The sequence below is a fragment of the Dasypus novemcinctus genome, chromosome 17, assembly GCF_030445035.2.
Source record: "Dasypus novemcinctus isolate mDasNov1 chromosome 17, mDasNov1.1.hap2, whole genome shotgun sequence".
Classification (NCBI taxonomy): Eukaryota; Metazoa; Chordata; class Mammalia; order Cingulata; family Dasypodidae; genus Dasypus; species Dasypus novemcinctus.
In genome coordinates, this window is record NC_080689.1 from 40,187,172 (window position 1) to 40,196,887 (window position 9,716).

The window sequence follows — 9,716 nt, forward strand, 5'->3', positions numbered from 1 at the left end:
AATATTACTACCAAATATATTCCTTAAATTACATTTGGTGAATTTTTTCCCCCAACCCATACTATTTTTTAAAAAGTATTTTTGTTACAGATATTGTGAACTTGCAAAACAATCATACAGATGTGTACACTTCCCATACAACTCCACACCCTGGTGGAACATTTGATACAGATTATGAGATAATATCATCAGACTATTACCACCAACCATGGTCCATAGCACTTTTTCCATACACTTCCATTATCAACACTGTATAGCTTGGCATTAATGAAAGAATATTATACTATTGTTGCTAACCACAGTCTATAGGTCACACCGATTGTAGTTTTCCCATGTTTCTCCATATTCCCATCACCCTGCAATAGTGATGTACATCTGCTCTAGCTCATAGAAGGACTCTATTGCATCTGTACCCTTAACTACAATTCTCAACTGCCACTGGATTCACTGTGTTATTCAGTCCATAGATTATTCTTTAGCTTGCTTTCTATTGATATTTACTTCCCCAGACTACCTTTTTCAGTCACAATCCCATTTATAAGCCAGTTGTTACTCACTATTATGTGTTATTATCAACTCTACCCATCTCCACACTTTTACAGTCAAGTTAATTAAAACTTCTACATACATTAAGCATCCATAGTTCTTCTCAACCCTCTTCTTATCTCCTTATAACCTATAATCTAGGTTTTAATTCCATGTGTTTATTATTTGTATTTATTTCATATTAATGAGACCATGCAATATTTGTCCTTTTGTGTCTGGTTACTTCTCTTACTGGTTACTGGTTACTATAATGTCTTCAAGACTCATCCATGTTATCACATATGTCCCAATTTCATTTCTTCTTATTGCAGCACAGTATTCCATCATACATAAATACCACATTTTGTTTATCCATTCATTGGTGGGTGGACTCTCGATTGTTTCCATCTTTTGGCAAATGCAAACAATGCTGCTATGAACATTGGTGTGCTGATGTCTGTTCATATCCTAGTTTTTAGTTCTTCTGGATATTTTCCTAGTAGAGGAATTGCTGGATCATATGGCAGTTCTATATTTAGTTTCCTGAGGAACCACCAAACTGTTTTCCACAGAGGCTGCACCATTTTACACTCCCACCAACAATGAAAGAGTGTTCCTATTTCTCCACGTCCTCTCCAACACTTTTTGTTGTCTGTTTTTTTTAATCATGGCCATTCTATGCAATGTTAGATGATATCTCATTGTTGTTTTAATTTTTATTTCCTTAATAGCTAGTGATATGGAACGTTTTTTCATGTGCTTTTTGGCCATTTGTATTTCCTCTTTGGAGAAATGTCTATTTAAATCTTTTGCCCATTTTTAAAATTGGATTGCTTGTTCTTTTACTGTTGAGTTGTATGCTCTATTTATATGGAATGGAAATCAAACCCTTATCAGATAAGTGGTTTCCAAATATTTTCTCCCATCAACTGGGCTGCCTTTTCATCTTCTTGATGAAGTCCTTTGAATCACAGAAATGTTTGAGCTTGAGGAGGTCCCATTTATCCTTTTTTTTTTTTTTGCTGCTCATGCATCTTGAAGATGTTTCCCTACATTTTCTTCTAGGAATTTTATTGTATTCCCTTTTATAGTTAGGCCTTTGATCCATTTTGAGTTAATTTTTGTATAAAATGTGAGGTAGGGGTCTTCTTTCTTTCTTTAGCTATGGATATCCAGTTCTCCCAGCACCATTTGTAAAATAAACTGTTCTGCCCCATCTGGGAGGGCTTGACAGGCTTGTCAAAAATCACCTTCCATAGATGTGAGGCTCTGTTTCTGAACCATCAGTTTGGTTCCATTGGTCTATGTGTCTATCTTTATGCCAATAACATGCTGTTTTTGCCACTGTAGCTAGGTAATATGATTTAAAGTCTGGAAGTGAGAGTCCTCCAACTTCACTTTTCCTTTTTTAAAATGTTTCTGGCTATTCAGGGCCTCTTACCCTTCCAGATAAATTTGATAATTGTGTTTTCCATTTTCTTAAAAAAATGCCTATGGAATTTTATTGGAATTGCATTGAATCTGTATATCAATTAGGGTAGAATTGACATCTTAATGATACTTAATCTTCCAATCCATGAGCAAGGAATGCTCTTCCAATTATTTAGGTCTTTTTTATTTCTTTTAGCAATGCTTTATAGTTTTCTGAATACAAGTGCTTTGCATCCTTGGTTAAGTTTATTCCTAAATATTTGATTCTTTTAGGTGTTATTGTAAGTGGAATTTTTTCCCTGACTTCCTCCTCAGATTGTGCATTCTTAATGTATAGAAATATCATTGATTTTTGCATATTGATCTTGTATCCTGACACTCTTCTGAAATCATTTATTAGCTCTATCAGTTTTGTAGTAGATTTTTCAGGATTTTCTAGATCTACAATCATATCATCTGCAAATAGTAAAAGTTTTAATTCTTCCTTTTCAATTTGGATGCCTTTTATTTCTTTTTCTTGCCTGATTGCTCTACCTAGAATGCCTAGCACTATATTGAACAACAGTGGTGACAGTGGGCATTCTTGTCTTGTCCGTGATCTCAATGGGAAAGCTTTTAAGTTTTCACCATTGAGTACAGTGTTAGCTGTGGGTTTTTTATGAATGGTCTTTATCATGTTGAGAAAGTTTCCTTCAATTCCTACTTTTTGTAGTATTTTTATCAAGAAAGGGTGCTGTGTTTTGTCAAATGCCATTTCTGTGACAATTGATAAGACCATGTGGTTTTTCTTCTTTGATTTATTAATGTGGTGTATTATGCTGATTGATTTTCTTGTGTTGAACCAGTCTTGCATGCCTGAATAACACCCACTTGATCATGATGGATAATTCTTTTAATGTGTTCTTGGATTTGATTAGCAAATATTTTATTAAGGATTTTTTCATCTGTATACATTAGAGAAATGGTTCTATAATTTTCTTTTTTGTAATATCTTTATCTGGCTTTGGTATTAGTGTGATATTGCCTTCATAGAATGTGCTCGGTAGTGTTCCTTCTTGTTGAATTTTTTGGAAGAGCTTGAGTAAGGTTGGTATTACATTTTTGAATGCTTGGTAGAACTCACCTGTGAAACCATTGGGTCTGGGCTTTTCATTTTGGGGAGCTGTTTGATGACTATTTCAATTTCTTTATTTGTGATTGGTTGTTGAGGTCTTCTGTTTCTTCTAGTGTCAGTGTAGGTTGTTTGTACATTTCTAGGAATTTTTCCATTTCATCTACATTGTCTAGTTTTTTAGCATAAAGTTGTTCATAGTATCCTCTTATGATCTCCCATATTTCTGTGCGGTCAGTAGTAAGGTTCCCTTTTTCATTTTTTATTTCATTTATTTGCATCTTCTCTCTTTTTTTTTCTTAGTCAGTCTAGCTAAGGGATTGTTGATTTTGTTAATCTTCTCAAAGAACCAACTTTTGGTTTTGTTAATTTTCTCTTGTTGTTTTTTTTTCCCCCTCAATTTCATTTATTTCTGCTCTGATCTTTCTTATTTCATTCCTTCTACTTGCTTTAGGATTAGTATGCTGTTCTTTTTCTAGTTCCTCCAGCTGTGTAGTTAGGTCATTAATTTTAGCTCTTTTATGTAAGCATTGAAGGCTATAAATTTTCCTCTCAACACTGCCTTCATAGCATCCCATGAGTTCTGATATGTTGTATTCACATTGTCATTCATCTCAAGATATTTATTGATTCCTCTTGAAATTTCTGCTTTGAACTACTGATATTTTTAAAGGGTGTTGTTTAATCTCCATATATGTGTGAATTTTCCCTTTATTTGCCACTTTTTAATTTCCAGCTTTACTCCATTATGATCAGAGAAAGTGCTTTGTATGATTTCAATTTTGTTGAATTTATGGAGATCTGCTTTGTGACCCAATATATAGTCTATCCTGTAGAAAGATCCATGAACACTTGAAAAGAACATATATCCTGCTGTTTTGGGGGAAAATGTTCTGTATATGTCTATTAGATTTACTCCATTTATCATATTATCCAAGCTCTCTTCTCCTTTATTGATCTTCTTCCCAGATGTTCTATCCAATACTGAGAGTGGTGTATTGAAGTCTCCAATTATTATTGTAGAGATGTCTATTTCTCCTTTCAGTTTTGCCAGTGTTTGCTTCATGTATCTTGGGGCATCTTGGTTAGGTGTATATATGTTTATGATTGTTATTTCTTCCTGGTGAATCATCACTTTTATTAATATGTAATATCCTTCCTTGTCTCTAATACAGTTTTGCTTTTAAAGTTTGTATCATCTGCTATAAATATAGCTACCCCAGCTTTTTTTTTCCTTTCTTTCTTTTTTTTTTTTTTTTTTGGTTACTGCATGCATGGAATATCTTTTTCCAGACTTTCACTTTCACTTTATTGGTATCCTTGGGTCTAAGGTGAGTCTCTTGCAGACAACATATAGATGGCTTATATTTTCTTATCCATTCTGCCAGTCTGTGTCTTTTGATTGGGAAGTTTAATCCATTAACATTCAATGTTATTACTGTAAAGGCAGTTCTTATTTCATCCATTTTGATCTTTGCATTTTGTCTGTCACTTTATATTTGACATTTTTAGTTACTGTTACTGATACAGTTGTCATTTCTAGACTCTCTTCCAGGCTTCTCTCTCCTGTCTTTTCTTTTCAGGCTGTAGCACTCCCTTTAGTATTTCTTGCAAAGCTGGTCTTTTTTTAATAAACTCTCTCAGTTTCTGTTTATCTGTAGATATTCTAATCTCACCCTCATTTTTAAAAGATAATCTTGTTGTGTATAAAATCCTTGCCTGGCAGTTTTTCTCCTGTCAAATCTTAAATATATCATACCACTGCCTTCTTGCCTCCATGGTTTCTGATGAGAAATCAGCACTTAATTTTATTGGGTATCCCTTATATGTTATGCATTGCTTTTCTCTTGCTGTTTCAGAATTCTATCTTAGTCTCTGGCATTTGACATTCTGATTAGTATGTGTCTCAGAGTTGGTCTATTTGGGTTTATTCAGATGGGACTACATTGTGCTTCTTGGACATAGATATCCATGTCTTTCAATAGAGTTGGGAAATTTTCCACCATTATTTCTTCAAATATTCTTTCTGCCCCTTTTCCCTTCTCTTCTCCTTCTGGGACACCCACGACATGTATGCTTGCATGTCTCTTGCTGTCATTTAATTCCCTGAGACCCTGTACAACATTTTCCATTCTTTTTTCATTTGTTGCTTTGTTTATTCACTTTTGGAGGCAATGTCTTCAAGCTCGCCAATCCTTTCTTCTGCTTCCTTAAATCTGCTGTTATATGCCTCCAGTGTATTTTTAATTTCATTTATTGCACCTTTCATCCCATAAGTTCTGCTGTATTTCTATGTATGCTTTCAAATTCTTCTTTGTTCTCATCCAATGTCTTCTTAATATCCTTAATCTCTTTAGCCATCTTATTGAATTTATTAAGGAGATTTGTTTGAACATCTAAGATTAGTTGTCTCAACTCCTTTATGTCATCTGCAGGCTTATCTTATTCCTTTAATTGGATCATCTCTTCCATGTTTCTTGGTATAGATTGTAATTTTTTGGTAGTGTTTCTGCATCTGGCTTGCTAGATGTATTTATTCTGGGTGCAGTTTCTCCCTTTAGTTTAGGGATTTCTTATCTTTTCTTGTTGGTTGTGTAGTAGGAGAGAAGGATGTAGTTGGTGCTGTAAGCTATGGAGGCTGAAGCTGCTCACATTACCCCCAGAATTCATGAAGTTTCTCCCACCTTTCTCCTCTGTCAGGGGTAGGGACAGAGCTGTAGCCATGTATAATAATCCCAGTAGGGCATAAGACTGTCTGTAGTCACCTGGAGACACTGATAAAGCTTCACACCTCTTCCTTCCCTACTTTAGGCAGGGATGGAGCTCTTTTTTTGGTCAGCAATCTATGCTGTGTGGGTCCAAATTGACCACAGTTGCTCAGGTAAACTGATGTATCACCAGACCCTCTCCCTACCGGGAGTAGGAAAGGACCCCCTGGAGTGCCTGACAATCTAATCTCTGTGGGCCAAATATGCCTGCAGTTGCCCTGAAAGGCTGAGGGAGTACTGTCTCTTCTGCTCTTTAGGGGGTGGAAACAGAACCACCAATGCTCAACAGTTCAGTCCTATAGGCTGAAAGTACCCACCATTGCCTGGAAAGTCTGAGGAAGCACCAGCCCCCTCCTATCCTATAGATGGTGGGGGTGGTTGTATGGTTTCTCAACAGTTCAATCCCTTTAGGCTAAGAATACCTGCCATTCCCTGGAGAGGCTGAGGGAACACCAGCCCTCTTCTATCCTCTTAAGTCATGGGGTTGGATTCACAGGCACCCAGTTCAGTCCCTGTTGGCTGAAAGTACCCACTGTTGTTCAGAGAGGCTGTGGAGACACCAAAACCCTCCTATCCTGTTGGGGGTGGGAGTGGATTCATAGGTATCCAGTAGTCCAGTAATTGCAGGCTGAAGGTCTGCTGTTGCCCAAAAAGGCTGTGGAAGATCAGCCCCCTTCTTTCCTATTGGGGGGTGAGGGTACATCTATAAGTACCTACCAGACCAGTCTGTGTGGGCCCAAAGTACCTGCAATTACCCAAAGAGGCTGGGCAAACACAGTTCATCTCTTGTCCTATTGGGGATGGAGGTGAAGCCACAGATGTCCAACAGTCTGACTTGTGCAGCCCAAAACTGTTGCCCTGAGAGGTTGAGGCAACACCAGCCTCCTTCTATCCTGTGGGAGGACAAAGATGGAGATGGGCTCAAAGGCATTCGGTAAATCTCTGTGGGCTGAAAACTCCTGCCATTGCCCGGAGAGGCCGAGAATACCTAGTTCCTCTCCTATTCTCTTGGGGTGTGGGGATGCAACCTCAGGTGTCCGACTAGTCAGCCTCTGCCAGCAGAGAGCACTTGCACTTCCTTGGAGAGCCTGGTGCAGGTCCCGCCAGCTACCTGTCTGTTGGAGGTGGGACTGGAGCCTAGGCTAGGGCTGTAGTCTGATCCTGGTGGAAAGAAGCCCATTCCTAACCTCACTGGATTTCAGTTAGCCAGGCTTCCCCTCATGCCAGGGGTGGAGTCAAGATGTTAGCTACTGGACTCTTTCCCACTTGAACAGGCTCAGACCCTATTTTGCTCGAGGATTATACTTTAGCCAGCCAAATCCACTAAACAGCAGCTGAGGTCAGTGGACATCTGTCTTTTCCTCCACCATTTATAGGAAATGGAGTTTTTAACTCCAGGCATGGAATAGCTCTGAGGTGGTTTGCGCCCCTAGAGTAGGATGGGCACCAGGCTCTGTAGTGTGGTTTTAGCTTCCCAGAGCAGTGGTGCAGGTTCCCCAGTTTCCTCCCTGATGGAGATGGGCCTGGGGTTTAGGCTAGACCTGCAATCCAACCTAGGTGGAAAGAAGCCTGCCCTTATAAGCACTAATTTTCAGTCAGTGCCAATTCACCTTGTGCCTGGGGCAGAGTCAGAATGGCAACCACCAGCTTCCCTCTGATCTGACAGGTTCAAAGTTTAATTGTTTCCAGGAGTCTACTTCAGCCCACAGAATCCACTAATCAGTAGCTGAAGTTGGTGCCACACCATGTTTTCCTCTTGTTTTTATTGCGGGAGATGGAACTTCAACTCCAACCATGGAATAGCTCCGGAGGCAGCTTGGGCACCACCCACACTGACATCTGTGTTGTGGACGGCTCTACTCAGGATTCCTCTGTGCAGAGGGTAGTCTCCTCCTTCCACACTGTCTAGGATGTTGCAGGATACTCCTCTGGTCTCTTGGGTCCTCCAAAAGGTTCTCTAGGTAGCTCTGCGTGACCACCAACCACCCTGTTTCAGGAGCTGACTCCAGGAGCTCCTTATTCTGATGCCATCTTGGCTCCACCCCCCAAGTTTCTGCCTTTTTAATAGTTGTTTTGTTGAAAGGACTGAGTCCTTGAGCTCCCTACTCTGCCATTTTCCCTGTAAGTGTCTCTCAATATATACTTTTTGTTTTGCAGAACTCTACTAAATGAAAGCTACATTTCAAGTTAAAGAGATTAACCTGTGGCATTTCCTCCAGCAAAATGTCAATAAAGACAAAACTAGATAGTCAAATAACCCTAAAAGTTAGATTATATGATTGTTTGCCTGGTTCTTGATCATAGGGAGAAAACATTTAGTTTTAAACTATATGATATTAGTTGTAGATTTTGTTTAGATACCTTATATATGATTGAAGATATTTACTTTCAATACTTGTGGATTTTTAAAGGAATGGATTCAGTATTTTGCCAAATGATGTTCATGCACCCATTGAGATAATCAGAAATGTTTATTTATTTTTTAACCTCTCAATATAGTCAGTTGCAGTGGTTGATTTTCATATAATAAATCTATTTTGTATCCCTGGGATAAACCCATCCACTCATGTTAATATCCTTTCTGTATAGTGTTAAATTCAGATTCCATGATGGTTATTGTCCTGCAGTTTGTTTGTCAATTTTATCCCCTGAAAGATATTTGTCTGGTTTGTGTATGAAAGTATTTGGTCTCAGAGAGTGAGTTGGGATGTATTCCTTCATTTTTTAGTTTTTAGGGATATTTTGGTGTAATTTATATTCTATCTTTCTTCCTTATATGTTTTATAGAACTCACAAGTACTTCCAACTTCACTACTTTTCTTGCTGCAATGTCTATTTAAGTGGTCCCTTGATCCTGCATAATCTTCATTTCAGACATTGAAGTTTTCAGTTTGGATATTTTTTATATCCTTATGTCTATCTTTATATGTTGAATCTTTACTCTAATTTGTTGTGCACCTAAAATTCTCTGATAATAACTGGTTTAATATTTTACATACTGATTTTGTAATCCAATCTTTTCTGGATTGATTTCAATTATCACGATGAGCTGTATTTTTTTTTTTTTTTTTTTTTTGCTTCTTTTCATATCTGGTAGTTTTTATTTAGATGCCAAGTATTGTCAGTCTTATCTTTTTTAGGTTCTGGTATTTTTGTACTCTTGGATATATATTCAACTGCTTTGTTCTAGATGCAGTTAAGTTACTTGCGGATAGTTCAAAATGTGGGCCCTTGCCCTTAGTATTTGTTATGCAAGACCAGAGCAGTGATTGTTTAGAATTAATTTTGTCCCACTACTGAGGAGAAGCCCTTAACTTTTCTATTCTAGCTGGTGATAACGGGAACTACTGGTCATCCTTTGTGATGTTGGAGATTATTCCCTCTAATTTTATCAGTGAATCTTTTTTTATTCTTGTGCAGTTTCCTTGCATCTATGCACTGATCTGTACTCATCACAAGGCTTGAGGGAGACCCTCTACAGATCTCCAGAGTCCAATCTCTGTTCAACTTTATTGTTTCTAGTACTCTAAAAACTCTTGGTTAGCTTCCCCAATCTCCCATGTAGGTTTATCTGAGTCTCCCAATTCAGGCAGATGGCTAAGCTCTTGTCTGAACTGCCTTCACCTGCACCATAGCCAGAAAACTCTCTCCAGGCAGCAATACTGTACATAGGGGATACCTCATTTGTTTTCCATTACTAAGGATAACTGTCTTCCTTTTCCCAGTACCTAGTGTCTTGAGCTTTGTTGTTTCATATAGTTGTCCTGATTTTTTTTAGAAAGGAAGTTAAATCTATTCTCTGCTCCTCTATGTTACTTGGAATTAGAAATCTTCCAGCAACATAATTTTTTTTTTAATTTAAAAGGACATAAATGAGGAAG